This window comes from Myotis yumanensis, unplaced genomic scaffold (genome assembly GCF_028538775.1).
Source record: "Myotis yumanensis isolate MYYU_CA2020_CCGP unplaced genomic scaffold, mMyoYum1.0.hap1 SCAF_18, whole genome shotgun sequence".
Taxonomy (NCBI): domain Eukaryota; kingdom Metazoa; phylum Chordata; class Mammalia; order Chiroptera; family Vespertilionidae; genus Myotis; species Myotis yumanensis.
The window spans coordinates 24,236,198-24,255,871 of record NW_027223769.1 but is presented as its reverse complement, the minus strand read 5'-3'; the positions used below and the strand labels follow the sequence as shown (position 1 = coordinate 24,255,871).

Below are 19,674 nucleotides of genomic sequence, written 5' to 3'. Positions count from 1 at the left end.
AGCTCAGTGGATAGAGCCTCGGCCTGCGGACTGAAGGGTCCCTTGATAATGGTCCAGGCCACGTGTCCGGGTTCCGTACTCCATCCCTGATGTGCAGAAGGCAGCCAATCAGTTATTCTCTCTCATCATGGATGTTTCCATCTCTCTCTCCCTCTCCCTTCCTCTCCGAAATCAATTGAAAAAAACATTTTTCAAAAAGTGACGAACCACACAGAATTGGCAGCTTTTTATTTTGTCAACTAAGGATATTTAAAAGCATGTAAAATTGACATCTGTAAATTAACTTTTTAAATCCTCACCCGAGGATATTTTTTCCACTGCTTTTTAGAGAGAGGGGAGGGGGCTGGGGGGAGGGAGGAGAGGGGGAGAGAGAGAGAGAGAGAACCATAAATGTGAGAATCACATGGATTGGTTGCTCCAGTAGGGGCAGGTTGAACCTGAGACCCTTTGGTCTGTGGGTTGATGCTCTAACCACTGGAAAACACCAGCCAGGGCTTTAAATTAATTCTTTCAACAAACAACTGTGAGCACCTAGCGGCCTAACAGACACTGGAGACGCAGTGAACTCCACCTGTGTGTTGCTTCAGGTCTTAGGAACGGGGTGGAGGTGGGGTGGGGGGATGGGAGGTAGGGAGAGAACTGGCAATAAACAAAGAAGACAATGTCTAAAATTTAAGGGGGAGGGCAGGTTTCTGTATATAGATCTGGGAAGGGGACATTGGAGTTGAGATGAGAAAGAGGAAGCCTTGGGGATAGTTGAGAGAATGTTCCAGAAAAAGAGAAGCCAGGTAATGCAGAGAGCTGGACAAGAAGGTTGCTGTGAGCAGAGTGAGGGGATGAGATGCGGCTGGGAGGTGGGGCAGGCAGATGGTATAGGATATCCATGGTGCATTTAAAAATATATATATATCTTCATTGATTTCAGAGAGGAAGGGAGAGGGAAAGAGAGATAGAAACATCAGTGATGAGAGAAAAATCATTGATTGGCTGCCTCTTGCACGTCCCCCACTGGGGATCAAACCCGTAACCCAGGCATGTGCCCCTGACCGAAATCGAACCCAGGACCCTTCAGTCCGCAGGCTGACGCTCTATCCACTGAGCCAAACCAGCCAGGGCTCCATGGTGCTTTTTTATCTCAAGAGAAGGATTTCTTTTCTTGCTCTGATACACGTTTTAAAAGATTACTCTGGCTTCTGTGAAGAGGATGGACACAAGGGGGCCAAAGGTCGAGGAGAGACAAGAGTTAGGGAGCTACTGGAGCAGTCAGGTGAGGGGCAATGGTGAGACGGTCCAGGTTATCATCTGGAGGAAGAACTTACAAGATGGGTTGGATGTGAGGAAGTGAGGGGAGGTTAAGAGGTGCACTTTACTGAGGTGGGAATACTGAAGAGAACCAGGTCTGGGGGAAGTTGGAGAGTTCCATTTTGGACATGTGAAACTTCAGGTGGCTGTAATCCATCCCAGTGTAGATGTCCAGTTGCAATAGCATATATGAATGAGTCTGGAGTGTGTGTGTGTGTGTGTGTGTGTGTGTGTGTGTTGGGGGTGGGGGTGAGGGGGCTGGAGATACTCCTTGGGAGTGAAGGGGCTCACCTAAGGAGGGAGGGAGGGAGACAGGAGAAGGCCTTGGGCAGAGCCACAGGGAAATCTAACTTCAGAGCTAAAATGCCCAAGGATTGAGGAGTGAGGAGTGAGGAAGGAGGAAACCCAGGAGGGTTGGGTCACCAGGCTTGTCTGCATGTCCCACGGAATCGCTGCTATGAGTTCCATCAGCCTTTCTTTCCAGGGTGGAGGGGATGGGGCCCAATTGCAGGACCTTCCACAGGTATTTATGAGAGCAAAGCTCTGTTCTGAGCCTGGGGCAGCAATGGGGACTGAGGACCCCCGGTGAAAAAGCAGACACAGGGTAGTTTGTGAAGTGGCAGGACCCTTCCTCTCTCAGACCCTGGGCCCCCTGGAACCCTCTTTTTGAATAAACAACCTCCCATACCAGCTCACCTTTTTGTTGTATTTGTTTTGGTTTTACATTTTTACCTTCCTACATTAATTAATGTCATTTGGACACATTTCTTCTATCAATAGCTATAAACTTTTTTAAATGAAACATTTGAGTTCAGGTTCTAGACCAGGGGTGGGCAAACTTTTTGACTCGAGGGCCACAATGGGTTCTTAAACTGGACCGGAGGGCCAGAACAAAAGCATGGATGGAGTGATTGTGTGAACTAATATAAATTCAAAGTAAACATCATTACATAAAAGGGTATGGTCTTTTTTATTTTTAGTTTTATTCATTTCAAACGGGCCGGATCCGGCCCGCGGGCTGTAGTTTGCCCACGGCTGTTCTAGACACATGTAAATACTTCCATATGTATCTCCAAAGGTCAGTGTTCTCCTAAATAACCACACTGCAAAATCACAGTCCAGAAATTTAGCATCGATATGATATTATTATCAAGAATACACCCCATATTCAAATTTCCCCTACTGTCTCAATCATCCAGTAATTTTAAAAATATATTTTATTGATTTTTTTTACAGCAAGGAAGGGAGAGAGATAGAGAGCCAGAAACATCGAAGAGAGAGAAACACCGATCAGCTGCCTCCCGCACACCCCCCACTGGGGATGTACCTGCAACCAAGGTACACGCCCCTGACCGGAATCAAACCCAGGACCCTTCAGTCCACAGGCCTACGCTCTATCCACTGAGCCAAACCGGTTAGGGCAAGTAAATTTTTCGATCCTTAAAAATTACCCAAATTTGGCCAGTAGGAGTCCCTTCAAGCTGCCTCTTGTATGCTTTTGACATCAGGAGACATACCCTGATGTGCACATCAATTTTTGTGGCTTCAGCTTGTGCCTGAACTGCTTTGCCTCCTGGCCTGACCTGCCTCTTCCCTGAAGATCCCACTTCCCATGATGCTCCCTCAAGTGGAGAATGCTCGCTCCTGAGCCCCACTTGGGAATGGCCTGTTCACTTCCATATTCGGAGCCACCCCCTACTCCTTTGAGGTTTGTCGTAGGTGGGTTATACGATGGGCTGGATGGGCTAGACACTCAACACAGCAGTAACTTAAACAAACAGGATAGAAAGTTTATTTCTCTCTTGGAAGAGTCGGGGTTGAGCTGGTGGCTCTGCTCTGTGAAGTTCTTGCAAGTCTAAGTTCCTTCTAGGTTGTTCCGCCACCCTTCAGGCGTCGCCCCCATCGGCGAGGTCTAAGATGCCTGGCCGCTGTGTCTACGTCCAGCCCACAGGAAGGGAAGAAGTGGGGGCCAGGAATGGCTTCCCCTATTCCTTTAAGAGTGAGACGCACAAGTTGTGGACATAGCTTCTGCTCACATTATGCTGGCCAGAAGGTAGTCACAGGACCATAGGTAACTGCACGGGAAGCTGGGAAGTGAGCCATGTACCCAGCTAAAAGCTGGAGGGGGGTCATGCTGTGAGAGTGAGGGGGAGACTGGATGGCGGGGGACAATCAGGAGTCTTTGTCACAGGGCTTATTCATTCAGTTTCTGCTCTGCTTGGATGATGTCTCTCATTAGCTGGTGTGAGCTGGTTCCTGCACACCAGTGCCTGCATTCCACTCACACCTGTTCTTTGACATCACTGGGACTCTGTGGGTCTTAAGTCCCCCCCGCCGATTATATATATATTATTTTTTAAAAATTTTATTTCAGAGAGGAAGGGAGAGGGGGAGAGAGAAATAGAAACATCAATGATAAGAGAGAATCATTGATCAGCTGCCTCCTGCACGCCCTCTACTGGGGATTGAGCCTATAATCGGGCATGTGCCCCGACTGGGAATTGAACCATGACCTCCTGGTTCATAGGTCGATGCTCAACCACTGAGCCATGCTGGTCAGGCATAATATATGTAATCTTAAAAAAAATACTCACCAGAGGATATGTTTTCATTGATTTTAGAGAGAAGAAGGTGGGGGGAGAGAGAGAGAGAGAGAGAGAGAGAGAGAGAGAGAGAGAGAGAGAGAGAGAAAGAGAGAGAGAAAAGGAAGAGAGAAAGAGAAAGGAAAACATCGACTCATTGGCCTCCCGTATGTACCCTGACTGGAAATTGAACCTGTGACCCTTCAGTGCATGGGATGATGTTCCAACCAACTGAGCCATACTGGCCATGGACTAATATTTGTCATTTTTAATAAGTCAATTTACACGAGTAAGGAAGGAGCAATTAAACAAATCTATAAGAAAGTTGTGAGTTAGGGCCCAATGAAAATTTGATGGGTTTATTTAATTTCAGTTTCTGTTCTTTTACTTTAGTTTTTGTGGACAAGAAGTTTAGGAGCCAATGCCCTAACCTCTCTTTTGCCTTAGTTAATAATATAATGTTTTTTGGCTCTGGCCAGTGGTGGTCAGTAGTTAGAGCATTGGCCTGTGTACCAAAGGGTTGAGGGTTCAATTCCCAGCTCAGTTAGGTGTGTACAGGAGTCAACCAATCAATGTGTCTCTCTCACATTGATGTTTCTCTCTCTCTTTCTTCCTCTTTGCCCTTCCCTTCCTCCTAACCCTCTCTCTAAAAACAAACAAACAAAAATCAATGAAAAAAAAAATACCCTCGCCGTAACCGGTTTGGCTCAGTGGATAGAGCGTCAGCCTTCGGACTGAAAGGTCCCAGGTTCAATTCCGGTCAAGGGCATGTACCTTGGTTGTGGGCACATCCCCAGTAGGGGGTGTGCAGGAGGCAGCTGATCGATGTTTCTCTCTCATCGATGTTTTTAACTCTCTATCCCTCTCCCTTCCTCTCTGTAAAAAATCAATAAAATATATTTTAAAAAAATACCCTCAAGTGAAAATTAACAACAACAAAATAACCACAACATTTTTCGGTTGTTCCACTGTTCTTCCAGGAGCCCTTGGACAGACATGATGCATCTGTGGGAGGTCACCGGAAACGCCCAGTGTTCCCCAAAACAAAGAGCACACAGAAATGGCAGATGGCCCAAGAGTCGAGAAAAGGAAAAATATATGCCAAGGTGCATCCAAGGTCATTTTCCAAAAAAGGTAAGATCACGAACACATACTAAAGATTTCTTTAAACTCAAAAGTTCCGGAGAGAATCAGGCAGGTGTTACAACAGGTTCAGGAGAGAATCTTAAGGACAGTCCCATTGTAGATCAGGAATAACGAGATGAATATACAAAGGAGGCAGAACTGATTTCTTCCAAAGGGGGAAAGCAGCATCCGTGGAACCTCTACCAGACAGGATCAGCTCTGCATGTCTACAAACAAGGACTTTTTTTTTTTTTGTGCATTGCTCTTAATTACCTGTAATTTACAGCATTGTAAAATAGTATAGTTTTCTACTAAAGCCCAAATGGAAAGACATGGCCTTTGCTTAAAATGGAAAAGTGGGATTCTAAACGGTCTGAGAGACTTTGGGGCTTGGGGAAGTGTAGCCTGAGAGTAACCCCAAGGGAAAAGGATACCCACTTGTGGGTCTCACCGCTTGGAACGGAGATTGGGCATCTGTGTTTTTCAATAGTTCCAGGAGGCACCCCGTTTGAGAACCAATCTGTTAATATAAGTACCATTCAATGTTCCCTCCTAAAGGAGAGCCCAATGCAAGAATAATCTAAATGCTTAGTTAAGTATTTTTCTTTGAAAGTAAACATTTCTGTCGGTTGGGGTACCTTCTGTGGCATTTGGGGACAGAGGGTTTACTTTCCCAGTGCTGTTCTGACTCTGAGGGGTTTCACTGAGCCATCCCTGTCAGGGAGGTGGTCCTTCAGGCGTGTGGATCAAGGGGCAATGCCTGCATATTCCCCACGTGACCTTCTGACTCTCGCTCAGGTGGCGGAGGGGACTTTTGATGCAGTTAAGCCTGCAGCAGGGCAGAGCTGGCCAGTAGGTGGCAGTGTAGGCTCAGGCTGGGGCGACTCGCACAAAGCCTCTCTTCCTGAGCCTCATCCCTGGGGAGATAGAGAGCGGGCAGCTCAGTTCATTATTTCCTGAACTGCGCATGCTTCCTAAGTGACCTTGGGAAGTTACTCAACCTCTCTGTGCCCAAGAGTCTGCGTATGCAAAATAGGGGTAACTGTACCCATCATAGGATTAAATAGAGTAAATATGTGTAAGCACTTGAAGCAGTGGCTGGCAGATATTAGTCTCATAAAAATATTGGCTGTTTTTATTGTCATTGTTAGGATTTATCAGGGACTGTGGATGCCTAAGTGAATAAGACAGGCCCTTGGAGAGCTCACAGTTTAACAAGAGAGGCAGAGAGGTAGATGTTGTGGATTATTGCTAAGAAAAAAGATGTGCATGGTGTGTAGATGGGACATGGAGGTGGAAGTAACTAGAACACAGCTTCCCAGAGGAAGGAGTGCTTGAGAATAGCTTTGAGGAAAAAATGAGGCAGAGGATCTTGGGGTTGGGGAAGCCAAGTTAGGGCGCAGCACGCTAAACAAAGAGGGCAGCAAAGAGAAGGTAGGCAGGTTTGGGAGCTTCAAGTTCAAATCCTTCCATTTTGGACCATAACACTAGGAGCAAGGGAGAGAGTAAAGGGAAAAGAGACAGGAGAGGTAGGCAGGGGCCAGATCATAAGAAGCCTTGAAAGTCAGCCATACAAACTTGAACTTGCTGCTGTGGATCTGCAGTCTCCAAGGAAGTACACGCAACCTACCTGCAGTGTAGGGGGAAAAATAGAGCTATTTAATTTGTAAATGTTATCTCTTTGTGAATTTCTTTTTCTGTATTTGATTTATAATGGAAGCAATATATTGGTAATGGGTACACAGATACAATTTATAAAGGAATATTGTGTGTTGGTGTCCATAATAGGTTTGTGACTACAGGCCATGCAGTGCCACCAGGGATGACTTTTAACCAGAAAAGCACCTCAGTCAGATTCATTATGGAAATAACATCTGAGGATGTTTGGAAGGAGAGCTGGTCCAAGCCAAGGCCTTGGCATTAGGAATGAAGAGGAAAAGAATTTGAGCAATCATAAGGAAATATCCTAATATATAAAAAGCCAGGGGCCGACATGATCTAAACGACCAAATGAACAACTGAACAGCAGGCTGTGTGGGGTGACCAGGCCGGCTTGGGGGTTAGTGAGGGATGACCAAATGACTGAACAGCAGGCTGCGTGGGGTGACCAGGCCGGCAAGGGGGGCAGTTTGGGGTGACCAGGCCAGCAGGGGGTGCAGTTAGGGGCAATCAGGCCAGCAGGCAGAGGTGGTTAGGGATGATCAGGCTGGCAGGGGGGGTAGTTAGGGCAACCAGGCAGGCAGGCAGGCAGATGAGCAGTTAGGAGCCAGCGATCCCGGATTGTGAGAGGGATATCCGACTGCCGGTTTAGGCCCGATCCTGAGGGGTCCCAGATTGGAGAGGGTGCAGACTGGGCTGAGGAGACACCCTCCTCCCCCGTGCATGAATTTCATGCACCGGGCCTCTAGTAGTTCCATAAACAAGAAGGAGCAAGTGATCAGTAAGTAGTGCCAAGTGGGCAAGAGCATGGTTACTAAATATCAAATGCTCAAGGAAAGACAAATACTCAAAGAATGGCTGGTACTCAATGAAGGTCAGGTATTTATAGTTGTAAACATTATTTTGTTAGAAAGATAAGTAAATTCAACAGAGTGTTCGTTGTATTTGAGTAGTGTTAGTGAACTTGGCTGGATCATGGAGTTCCTAGGAAGAAATCAGATTTCACTCTTGGATGAGAAGAGTAGGAGATGGGGCCATTGCTAGGAGGAAGGGAGACTATTTTTCTGGAAGAAAGAGATGGAAGCGCTCCAGAGGAAGGAGATCTAATAAGGGGCTGAAAAGTAGAAACAGCTTCTCCAGTATGGATCCCCAGGGCTTGCTCTCTAGGAAGCATCTCCCTGCTACTCTCCTCACCAGAGAAACCCCTTCTCTTGTCAAAGCACTCATTCACTAGTAAAAGAGTTACAAAGATGAGTCACAGAAATATAAAATGAGTCTGTGTCAAAGGTTTGTTTAGCTCATTATGACAGAACCATGGTGAAAGAAAACTGGTTCACATGTAAGTGAAATCATAGGGTACTTGTCTTTCCCTGACTGGCTTATTTCACTTGGCATAATGCTGTCCAGGTCCATCCATGCTGTTGCAAAAGGTAAGAGCATCTTCTTTTTCATGGCCATGTAGTATTCCATTGTGTAAATGTACTACAGCTTTTTTATCCACTCATCTACTGATGGGCACTTGGGCTGCTTCCAGATCTTGGCTATTGTAAATAATGCTGCAATGAACAACATAGGGGTGCATATATTCTTTTGAATCAGTGTTTCAGGTTTCTTCCGATATATTCCCAGAAGTGAAATCTCTGGGTCATAAGGCAGTTCCATTTTTAATTTTTGAAGTAGCTTCATACTGCTTTCCACAGTGGCTGCACCAATCTGCATTCCCACCAGCAGTGCACGAGTGTTCCCTTTTCTCCACATTCTCGACAACACTGTTGATTTACTGATGGTAGCCATTCTGAATACACAATATAATATACAGATGATATATTATAGAATTGTACACCTAAAATCCATATAATTTTAATAACCAATGTCACTCCAATAAATTCAATGAAATAAATAAATAATAAATAAATGAATATATATATATATATATATATATGAAAAAAAAAGAAAGGAAATTGGTTTAGAGGCATATGAGAAAGACCAAAGTATTTCTGGCCAATGAAAGAATGTTGAAAGATTACAAGTCAGTTCTAAAACTGGCTTAATTCTTGCAGGTAGGGCGACTGGTCACCCTACCTGGTTTTAGCCTTAAAAGTCCTATGTCCTAGGTAACCTCTCAGTTCTGGGCAAATGGGAACAGTTCTGGTCATCAAACCTACAAGCAATAAACTATAAACTCTGAAGTTACCATTTCTACTAGGTAAGAAATCTTTTTCATCTTTACAAAAAGCATTTGCTGTTGACCAATCTAAAAGAGCATCCAACTTTTCAGAGCCTGAACTCGATTAATAAGTCAAAGACACACTATTTCTAGAGAATCAATAATATTTGGGGGTTGGGGGCTGTTAGTCAATACCCCATATGACCTTGAAGACATGCAATGATCTTTTGCCTTATTTCCAAGTGTTGAATAATTTTCCTTAATGCTCTGTAAAAGCAAAACAAAACAAAACAAAACACACAAAAAACCCCCAATACCATTTCTATACCTCATCCACAGCACCCATTTCTCTAGAGGAAAGAAGTTGTCAAGGGCAGGGCCAGTCCTCAGAGCCTTAGGGGGACTCCTCGTGGTGTAAGCTGTCCACTTGCATAATTAAGAATTATGTGTCCAACATTATGCACCATTTCCAAAGGTTGCAAAACTTTAGAGCCCAGGAAGTTTAGAGTTCAGGCCCAAGGGACTGGGCCCACACAGATAATTCAGATAATTTCCTTATCTTAAAATCCCCAATTATATCTGCAAAGCCACCCTTTGTCATGTAAGGTAACGTATTCACAAGTTCCAGGGAGTAGGATGTGGATATCTTTGGGGTGGGGTGCCGGAGCCCACCGGCACTACAGTCGAACAGTACCTGAAAAGGGGGTGAAGATTAAGAAAAGAGACAGACACAAAGATGGGATCGGGAGGACTGACAGTTCAACACTGCAGCCCCGAGTTTATTTCACACAGTCTTTTTATACACTCACTGGTTACATATGCATTTAGCAGAACTTAAGCAACTTTCGATATCATCAGCACAAGCCTCTCCTCTAACTGTCTCGGCCAGCTTCCCTTTTTTCAGATCCTTCATCTCAGCGGTGGCTGAGACTGACTTTCTTGTTCTCAGCTCAGCTAGACTACTTCCTTATACTCACATGCTATACTGCTGCAGCACAATTTCCTGCTTATGTGGCATTTAGCAAGCTAAATAAGTAACTTGAACTTTAGAGGGATAGAGCGTGAGACAGCCCACCTTGTGAGAGACTGTCTTCTCGGGACCTTGTCAAGCCGAGACCGCTCCCCACATCTCCCCCCTTTTTATTAATTAAAGCATAGTTTTTAATCTTATCTCATGGATACCTGCCTGTAAAGCTAATAGACCAGCTATTCCTCTTCTGACAAGAAAAGGAAATAAACATAATAACATTACTACTCCTGTTCCAATTACTGCAATAGCCAAAGCCAAGTGTTGGATATCTTTAGGAGATGGGACAGCTTTTAACATCTGCTACAAAAATTCTGAAGCAGTTTTGGCTGCACTAAAATCTAAAGGCTCTGCACTCTGGAGTCCCTGAATTTCCTTATGCAGTTCTAATAAATCCACTGACTCATTAGCATGATGCCAAATTCCTGTGAGATGATTTTGCACTTTTTCCCATGTATATAAGCTCTGATTATATCTAATAGGAGTAACACAAATCCATTTATATTGAGCATGACATTCTAGTCTAGTTCTTAGCTTTAGGCTCTGAATCTCTTCCCCTAAGTATTGCACCATGTCATAGAGTGCATTTAATTTTTCTTCCATTTTTCTGTCAATAGATTCCTGTGTTCCAAGAGCAGTGCTCACATTCTTAGACAAATCATTTACAAAATGTGCAGTCTGTACAGTCTGAGTTAGGGCTACAGCGGCAGCAGAAGCTGCAGCAATCATGGCAACAAGCGCTGTAATTCCTGCAATTACTAACCCAATAAATCTTCTTGGTCTACTTAAAGTTCCTGTTAATTCTTTCCATACCTGTAACCCTCTGTCTGAATACCATGGTTCAGAGATATTGACAGGTAGCATAACAAAGGCTGGTTGGTGTAGAACAACCACTTGCTTCCCTAATGAGATATTAGTAATACAATTAGTTAAATGACAGTTCTTACAGGAGATGTTAAACATTGTTCTCTCAAAAGTAATATTTACATTTCCCACCAATAAAGCATAAGGATCTGGTACACAAGCCGTTACATTTACAGTCCAGCTGGTGGTCATAGGCTGTTGAATCCAGGTCTTATTCGGGAGTAGCCACCAATTATTCCTCATAGCAATTATATCTCCAAAACTGGCTACTAGCTTCCATAATTGCAATTGTACATGTCCCTCCTCAGATGTCCAGAGTCCCTCATACATGCCTCGTGACCAGGATGTCTTGTTTGGTTGTGCCCAGTCCAAAACAGTCTTGTTAGCTCCAGGGATGACATATTGCACAGCCTGCGGTATATGACATCGAACCCAAGGGACAACATGCTGCTTGGTGAACACCCGTTCCTCACACGGAGGAAGGTCCTGTAGCTGAGTAAGATTTACAGCAGTCCCATTTTCCCCTGGAAGTCCCCAAAGCCTTACATTCCAAGTTGCTGAACCATTGGCACTGGCATCCAAGGATCGCCAACATGGCCAGGAAGACCGTGACAGGGGTTCTACAGGATCCGCTAGCAACAACAAGCTGATCAGCTCGGGTGGTCAGCTGCTTCAACTGGCCTCAGGTGGGCAGCTCTGCATGATGTGTGGAGTATGCTTGCCCATACGGTGTATCACCAAGTTGAAGCCCCTTCATCTTCCTCACCAGGTCCTCAGGTCCCCGCGGGTCGTACCAGTCTCTCTGGGAGCCAGCGCGGACCTTTGGCATCCTGTGGGAAAACACACACATGCCCTCGTCCCCAGATTAGTACTGGATCGGGCCCATACCATAAGCCTGTCAAAGGATCTTTCCAGCGCACCTGAGCATAAGTGTTTGCAGTACCGGTACACCAAAAACGCTGAGCAGTAGAGTTCCCTTGTGAGTCCAGAATTAAAAAATTAAGAATAAAGAGAGCATGATGTAGAGAATTCTTTGGAGATATAGGATATAGCTCCCCCTTTTTTATTTTTTGCAACTGATTTTTTAAGGTGCTGTGTGCTCTTTCAATTATACCTTGACCTTGGGGGTTGTAAGGAATACCTGTTTTATGATCAATCCCTAGAGTATGACAAAATGTTTGAAATTTTTGATCTATGTAGCCTGGTCCATTATCAGTTTTTATACATTTGGGCTGTCCCATGACTGCAAAACATTTTAAACAATGAGCTATGCAATGCTTACTTGCTTCTCCGGCCTGAGCAGTAGCCATCAAGAATCCTGAAAAAGTGTCTATAGGGACATGCATATATTTTAATTTGCCAACAGAGGCAATATGAGTGATGTCCATCTGTCATAAGTGATTGGGTTTTAACCCTCTAGGGTTAACTCCATAATGAGGAACAGTATGAGTTTCAGGACAATGGGCACATTGTTTGACAATTTGGCTGCTTCTCTGGTAATTTTAAATTGCTGGCAAAGGCTGTTGCTATTCTGGTGATGTATAGCATGAGATTGTTGTGCTACTTGTTCTTGAGAGTAAAAAATTTGCTGTGTAGCTAGATCTGCCTCATTATTTCCTTCTGAAAGAGGGCCTGGAAGGCCAGTATGAGCCCGTAAGTGGCCAGAAAAACAGGGTAAAGCATGCTGCCAAAGAGCGTGTTGTATTTCCCTAAAAAGGCTCTGTACCTGTGGATTAGTAGTCTCTATAAAAGGGACAGTCTCTATTACCTCCATAGCCTGTACAACATAGTGGCTATCTGTGTAGAGATTAAAAGCTTGAGTAGGCAAATGCTTAATAACAGCTAAAACAGCATGGAGTTCTACAACTTGAGCAGAAGTGTATCTAGTATTAAAGACAGTGACTTGACCCTGAATTGTAAATACTGCTCTTCCATTGGAAGAGCCATCAGTGAAAACCAAGACGGCCGAAGCAATTGGAGCATCCGTCACTACTTTGGGAAATATAAAGGCATGGCGGCTAGCAAATTGTAATAATTTTTCCTTTGGATAATGATTATCTAGGACACCTGAATATCGTGCTAAAGCGATGGCCCAATTGTCGCTGTTTTGCAAGAGCCAATCTAACTGTTGCTTGGTATATGGGAGGCAGATAGTGGGTGGTTCTTTTCCGATAATTCTTCGAGCTTCTACCCTAATCATTTGTACTAAAGTAGCAACCTGATCAAAATACGGTGTAAGGATTCTGGCAGGAGATACTGGAAAGATGGAGCCACAGTAAGGGTCCTTTTTGCCACAGCACCGCTGTAGGGGTGTGTCGAGTGGCTAAAGTATACGCAGACCATGTTGAAGAGTAATCAAAGTAGGTAACCTGCTGCTGACTGATAGCCTCCTCGACTAGGGCCAAGGCTTGATGAGCCTCCTCGGTGAGCTCTCTTGGAGAGATAGGCTTTGCATCTCCTTTTAGAATGTCAAATAAAGGTTTTAACTGACCAGTTGTAATCTTTAAATATGGTCTTAGCCAATTTATATCCCCTAGAAGATTCTGGAAATCATTCAAAGTTTTTAAGTGATCTTTTCGGAGTTGCACTTTCTGAGGAGTTATATTGTGTGGATGTAGTAGATACCCTAAATATGAATAAGGGGGCTTTCTCTGCACCTTTTCAGGCGCAATAACTAATCCCATCTTGTTAAGTCCTAATTGTAGCTGGGCGTATGCAGCTAAGAGTAGACCTTCTTGTTCATGTGCCATTAATATATCATCCATGTAATGAATTATATATACCTGAGGGAAAAGTTTTCTAGTCTGGCTGAGAGCTTGTGCTACAAATTTTTGACACAAAGTGGGGCTATTAGCCATACCTTGAGGTAGGACTAGCCAGTGATATCTTTTCATAGGCTCTTGAAAGTTGGTGGAAGGGACACTGAATGCAAACCTTTTGCAATCTTGAGGTGCCAGAGGGATAGTATAAAAACAATCTTTTAGATCTAAAATAATTTTAAATGTATTAGCTGGAATTGCCAAGAGCGAAGGCAAACCTGGCTGTAAAGCACCCATTAATTCCATAGTTTCATTTACTTTCCTCAGATCCTGTAAAAGCCTCCATGTTCCTGACTTCTTCTTGATAACAAAAATAGGAGAGTTCCAAGGCGAGTTGGAAGGAGCTATGTGGCCTTTATCCAGCTGCTCCTGCACCAGCTGCTCTGCGGCCTTAATTTTTTCAGTTATTAGGGGCCATTGATCAACCCACACAGGGACATCTGATTTCCAAGTAATTGGGTCTGCATGGACTGCAAGAGTGTCAACGACCCCTTCTAGAAATACCCTAGTCCTGCTCTAGTAGGTCTTACTTGTGGTATAATAGGCTCAGCTCTTCCTTGATTCTGTCTTCCCAAGCCCTGTGTGGGCAGTAGCCCTTGATCAAACATCTGTTGAGTCACAGCTGCACTAGGGCTATAGATGTATACTCCCATGTCCTGCATGACATCCCTTCCCCATAGGTTCACAGGCAATCCTGGAGTGATATATGGTTGAAAAGTTCTTTCATGACCCTCATCGTCTTTCCATTGTAGGCAATTACTGCTCTGCTCTGGGGCATTGGCCTGACCTATTCCTTGTAGTTGAGTCATAGCCGACTGTTTTGGCCAAGAGGGTGGCCAGTGATGGTCTGCAATAACAGAGACATCAGCTCCTGTGTCTAATACCCCCTTTAAATTTCTTTCTATCTATGGTAAGTACGAGTTCAGGTCGCTGTGCCTTGATGGCCTGTACCCAATAAACATCCGATGATCCATATCCTCCCCTCCCTCGGGAGGCACTTGTTGCTGTTCTACCTGCCTTAGTATAGGGAATGAGCAAGAGCTGTGCTATTCTTTGCCCTGACTGTATTACAGAAATTGTTGTAGGGGAATGTGTCATAATTCTTATTTCTCCTGTGTAGTCCTCATCAATAACTCCAGGGGCCACATGCAGTCCCTTCATGGTACTGCTGCTCCTACCTAAAATTAAACCCATAGTGCCTTGCGGGAGCGGCCCATATACCCCTGTAGGTAAGGCCTGCATTCCCATTTCTGGAGTTAATACTGTGTAGGTGGAGGCACAGAGGTCCAGTCCTGCGCTTCCTGGGGTTGCCCTGTATAATTCCTGAATGGATTTCCCTGCTGCAGGCTGGGTTCGCTCTGTAGCGTCCCGTAACACTGTTGAAGGGCCCGGGGCTGGCCCCTCTTCCCGTTTCTCTGCATCGGGGGTAATGGATTTCCTTGACGGTCCTTTTTGGAACGGCATTCATTTGCCCAATGTTTGCCTCTCTTGCATCTAGGACAGGTCCCAGGCTGTTTGCTCCCATCCTGTTTCTTAGGGCATTGTTTGACTTGGTGACCTAGTTGTCCACATCTATAACAACTACCAGGTGGACCAGCTGTTCGCTGACCCTTAGACTTTTGCTGCTGGAACAAAACTTCTTTGACAGATTTTCCTTGCAAAGCAGCAGCGATAGCGAGTCCCTGGACATAGGAGGGCCCAATATCTGAGCAAAGCCTCACATAATCAGATAAACTACTTTTCTTTCTAAAGGGGCGTATAGCCGCCTGACAGGCTGAGTTAGCATTTTCATAGGCAAGCTGTTTTACCAGTAACATGCCTGACTCTCCATCTCCTATAAGTCTTCCCGCTGCTTGTAACAACCTGGACACAAAGTCCTGAAAAGGCTCATCGGGCCCTTGGCGGATTTTGGATAAGTCCTCTGTCTGCCTACCACTAGATGGTAACTTTCTCCAAGCTTTAAGTGCTGCAGCATTTGTCTGGGCATAGACTCCCGGAGCAAAATGAATCTGCTGATCAGTATCTCTGTAAGTCCCTTCTCCTGCAAGCATAGAACAGGCCATTTTTAATTCCTTAAGCTGCTTAAAAGGGAGAGGTTGATGCACTCTTTGCACTTGCCCTTGGGCATCTAATTGCTCAATTACTGGATATAGCTGAAATCCTCCTGTATCCTCACCTCGATCAACAGCCTTCTGCAAGGAAAGCTGAAGCGGAGAGGCTTCTGGCACCCAAGGAGGGTCTCTGTTAGGTTGAGACGGAATTCTCAGTGGGTGTTTTTCCTGGTTATTTTGAACCATAGCTATGACAGGAGTTGCAGGCGGTGGAGGATCTAATCCAGCTATTATAGTTGGAGTTTCTGGAGGGACAGGGGTTAACGACCGCCTCCTTACAACCATCTGCTCTACCTTGGAAGTCAATGCAGCTATAGCCTCTTGCAATTTTCTCATTTCTTTTTCAATTCTTTGTTCATGCTCCTTGTCGGATCTTCCTGAGCCACTGGCCATGGACATGACAAGCCATTCATCATCCTCATGATAACGAGCGGCAGCTTCTTCTAAAGCCTCCTGATCCTCCTTTGAAGGCTCAAAAGGGTCACTATAGGAGTGTTCTTCCTTTTTAAAAGCCAAAAGTTTCTCCTCTCCTGGTTTTAAACTATAGGGATTTTCAAGGGGTGGAGGTAGCGGAGGCAAGTCCACCTCTTTTTCGGGCAGGGAAAGAGGAGGGGCTGATGGTACAGCCACAGTCTCCTCCAATGTTAGCTTCTCTAGACTCGGGCAAGAGGGACTTTTCCCTTTTATCTCTGGTCCCCATCGATTGCTTTCATGGTGGGGGTCAATACAATCCCTGATCAAATTCCATAAAGAAAATGTATCTACAAGAATCTTTTTTGGTCCATGTACAGAATAATAATCCTGTAACCTCTCACCTACCTTTGCCCACATCTCTAGACTCACAGTCCCTTCCTCTGGAAACCATGGACAAACTTCTTCTACAGATTCTAAAAAGCGCTCAATCTGTTTCTGGCCAACCCTTGTTCCTCTAGCGTGAAGCATATTTTTTAGCACTTGCATAAACAACACGCGGCTATTGCCTTGCCCCATGATTATTCTCTCCCGACTCTACGCTCTCACTGCCCCTACTTACTTTGAATAGATGCGTCCCCTGCTTCGGCAGTGTCCTTCACCTGGTCCCCTGTTTCAAGTCCCTGTTCAGGCGCCACCCACCGAAGCCCGCCGGCACTACAGTCGAACAGTACCTGAAAAGGGGGTGAAGATTAAGAAAAGAGACAGACACAAAGATGGGATCGGGAAGACTGACAGTTCAACACTGCAGCCCCGAGTTTATTTCACACAGTCTTTTTATACACTCACTGGTTACATATGCATTTAGCAGAACTTAAGCAACTTTCGATATCATCAGCGCAAGCCTCTCCTCTAACTGTCTCGGCCAGCTTCCCTTTTTTCAGATCCTTCATCTCAGCAGTGGCTGAGACTGACTTTCTTGTTCTGAGCTCAGCTAGACTACTTCCTTATACTCACATGCTATACTGCTGCAGCACAATTTCCTGCTTATGTGGCATTTAGCAAGCTAAATAAGTAACTTGAACTTTAGAGGGATAGAGCGTGAGACAGCCCACCTTGTGAGAGACTGTCTTCTCGGGACCTTGTCAAGCCGAGACCGCTCCCCACAGCGGGGGGCAGTACTCTGTTTACTACACTGTGGGTCTGAAGTTCAGGAGTGGGTGGGCTGGCTGGTTAGGGGGTCTTCCCCAAGGTTGCAGCCAAGAGTTTGGCAGGGACTGCAGTCTGCTAGGCTTTAATGGGGCTGGAGGATGTATCTGCTCCAAAGGCCATTCATGCACAGGGTGGGCAAGTTGTCAAGAGGTCTTCCTTTCTCTTCACGGGGAGCTCTCCACATAGCCGTTTCGTATACTTACAACATGGCAGCTGGCTTTTCCCAGAGCAAGAGATCCAAGAGTCCAAGTTGGAAGTTGCAATACCTTTTTTGACCTTTGCCTTGGAGGTCACATGGTCCTTATTAAGGACCATGCAGAGGCTTGAATATAGATGTCAAGGATCATTGAGCCACCTAGGAGACTGGTTATCCCAAATGGTTATTCTCACTCATTTTTAAAAAAATACATTTTATTGATTTTTCACAGAGAGGAAGGGAGAGGGATAGAGAGTTAGAAACATCGATGAGGGAGAAACATCGATGAGGGAGAAACATCGATCAGCTGCCTCCTGCAACTCCCTACTGGGAATGTGCCCACAACCAAGGTACATGCCCTTGACCGGAATCGAACCTGGGACCCTTCAGTCGCAGGCTGACGCTCTATCCACTGAGCCAGACCAGTTAGGGCCTCACTCATCTTTTGATGTGTGGTATCCTTAAGAATTTCTCTAGATTGTGGAGACTTTTGCACAGCAATCTCTGGTTTTAGAAAAAGTCTATAAAAGCATCCTATAGAATAAAAGGCTAATATGCAAAATGGCCAAATGGCGGAATGACCAGTTGCTATGATGCTCACTGACCACCAAAGGGCAGACGTAGGAGCTGCCCGCTGATGGTCAGTGTGCTCCCACAGGGGGAGCACCACTCAGCCATATAAGCCCTGAGCTGGGCTCACAGCTGGCGAGCTCAGTGGCAGTGGTAGGAGCCTCTCCCACCTCTGGGGCAGTGGTAAGGATGTCTGACTGCTGGCTTAGGCCCGCTCCCCACAGGTCTAAGATGTCAGTTGGACATCCCCCAAGGGCTCCCGGACTGCGAGAGGGCACAGGCCGGGCTGAGGGACCCCCCACCCTCGAATGCATGAATTTTGTGCACCGGACCTCTAGTGTCCTTATAAAAAGGGGACATTTGGCCCAGCTGGTGTGGCTCAGTAGATTGAGCATCACCCCATGGACCAAGAACCAGTTCAACTCCCGGTCAGGACACATGCCCAGGTTGCGGGCTCCAAACCTAATAGGGAGCATGGGCCCATGCACTTGCCTCACACTGTTGTCCTCAGTATGTCCTGTGCTGTTCTCAGCCCCATGTTGACCAGTACCAGGTGTGGGGTGATTCCCAACTCAGGTTTCACAATGTTCCAGGGAGGGTGGTTACGAATAGGAGGTGGCCTTGGATCAGAGAGAGTGGCGCTCTGACGACAAGAGCCAGATCCAGTAAAATCTAAACACAGATGAAGCATGACGCTCACTACCTTCGAACCTCTCCATGCCACATTGCTTCCCTCTTTGGGTCACATGTTGCCCCCAGCAGGCCACAGTCTCTCCCTCCATATCACCTATCCCCAAAAACTGCTCAAAGTACGCTTTTCCACAGAGGGACAAATGATCTGTGCCTCATAACATTACCCTTCCCCACCATGGAAGCTTCCCAGGACCTGCTGTTGTATGGTTAAGACAGTGCCTGGCATGTAGTAAGTGCTCAAGAAACACATGTTGAATAGAGGAATAAACTTCTTCATCTTTTAAAATTATTGCGATTATTTTGGATTATTAGCAGTACTTACTTATAGTAGTACTATAAGTAGTACTATAAGTACTCTATTTGAAAATAGAGAAAAGTGTAGAGAAGAAACAAAAATCACCCATAAACCTACCATCCCTTATTCCAAATAATGTTAACGCTTTATTTTTTTCCAGTAATGTTGACATCCAATCCTATATACTTGCTATTGTGAAAGTGCTTTAAAATAGTATAAGGTGGGCCCTAGCCGGTTTGGCTCAGTGAATAGAGCGTCAGCCTGCAGACTGAAGGGTCCCAAGTTTGATTACAGTCAAAGGTACGGACCTTGGTTGCAGGCTCCTCCCCTGCCTGGGGCCCTGGTTGAGTGTGAGCAGGAGGCAACCAATCGATGTTTCTCTCATATCGATATTTCTCTCTGTCTTGCCCTCTCTCTTCCACTCTCTCTAAAAATCAGTGGAAAAACATCTTCAGCTGAGGGTTAAAAAAAATAGTATAAGGTGGTATTAAAGATAATAATTTATAATTTCCTAAAAATGGTCTCTTGGTCCCAAATATTCTCTCCTGCATCCATTCCTGTACCCAGGGGCCATCTTCTTTTGTTTACAATCTTGACAGAGGGGGTAGGATTATCTTAGGATATGATGACATTTGCAAGAA

General features: G+C 45.3%; 1 long non-coding RNA gene across 1 annotated transcript; it reads right to left on the bottom strand.

Annotated features, from left to right (window-relative positions):
* Positions 1–9,572: 9,572 nt before the first annotated feature.
* LOC138996945 (uncharacterized) lies at positions 9,573–16,859 on the bottom strand. The gene is made up of 2 exons (XR_011468876.1): positions 16,690–16,859; positions 9,573–11,556 (listed from the first exon to the last, which is right to left on the bottom strand). It is a non-coding gene; the product is annotated as an uncharacterized lncRNA (long non-coding RNA).
* Between the last annotated feature and the right edge of the window lie 2,815 nt (positions 16,860–19,674).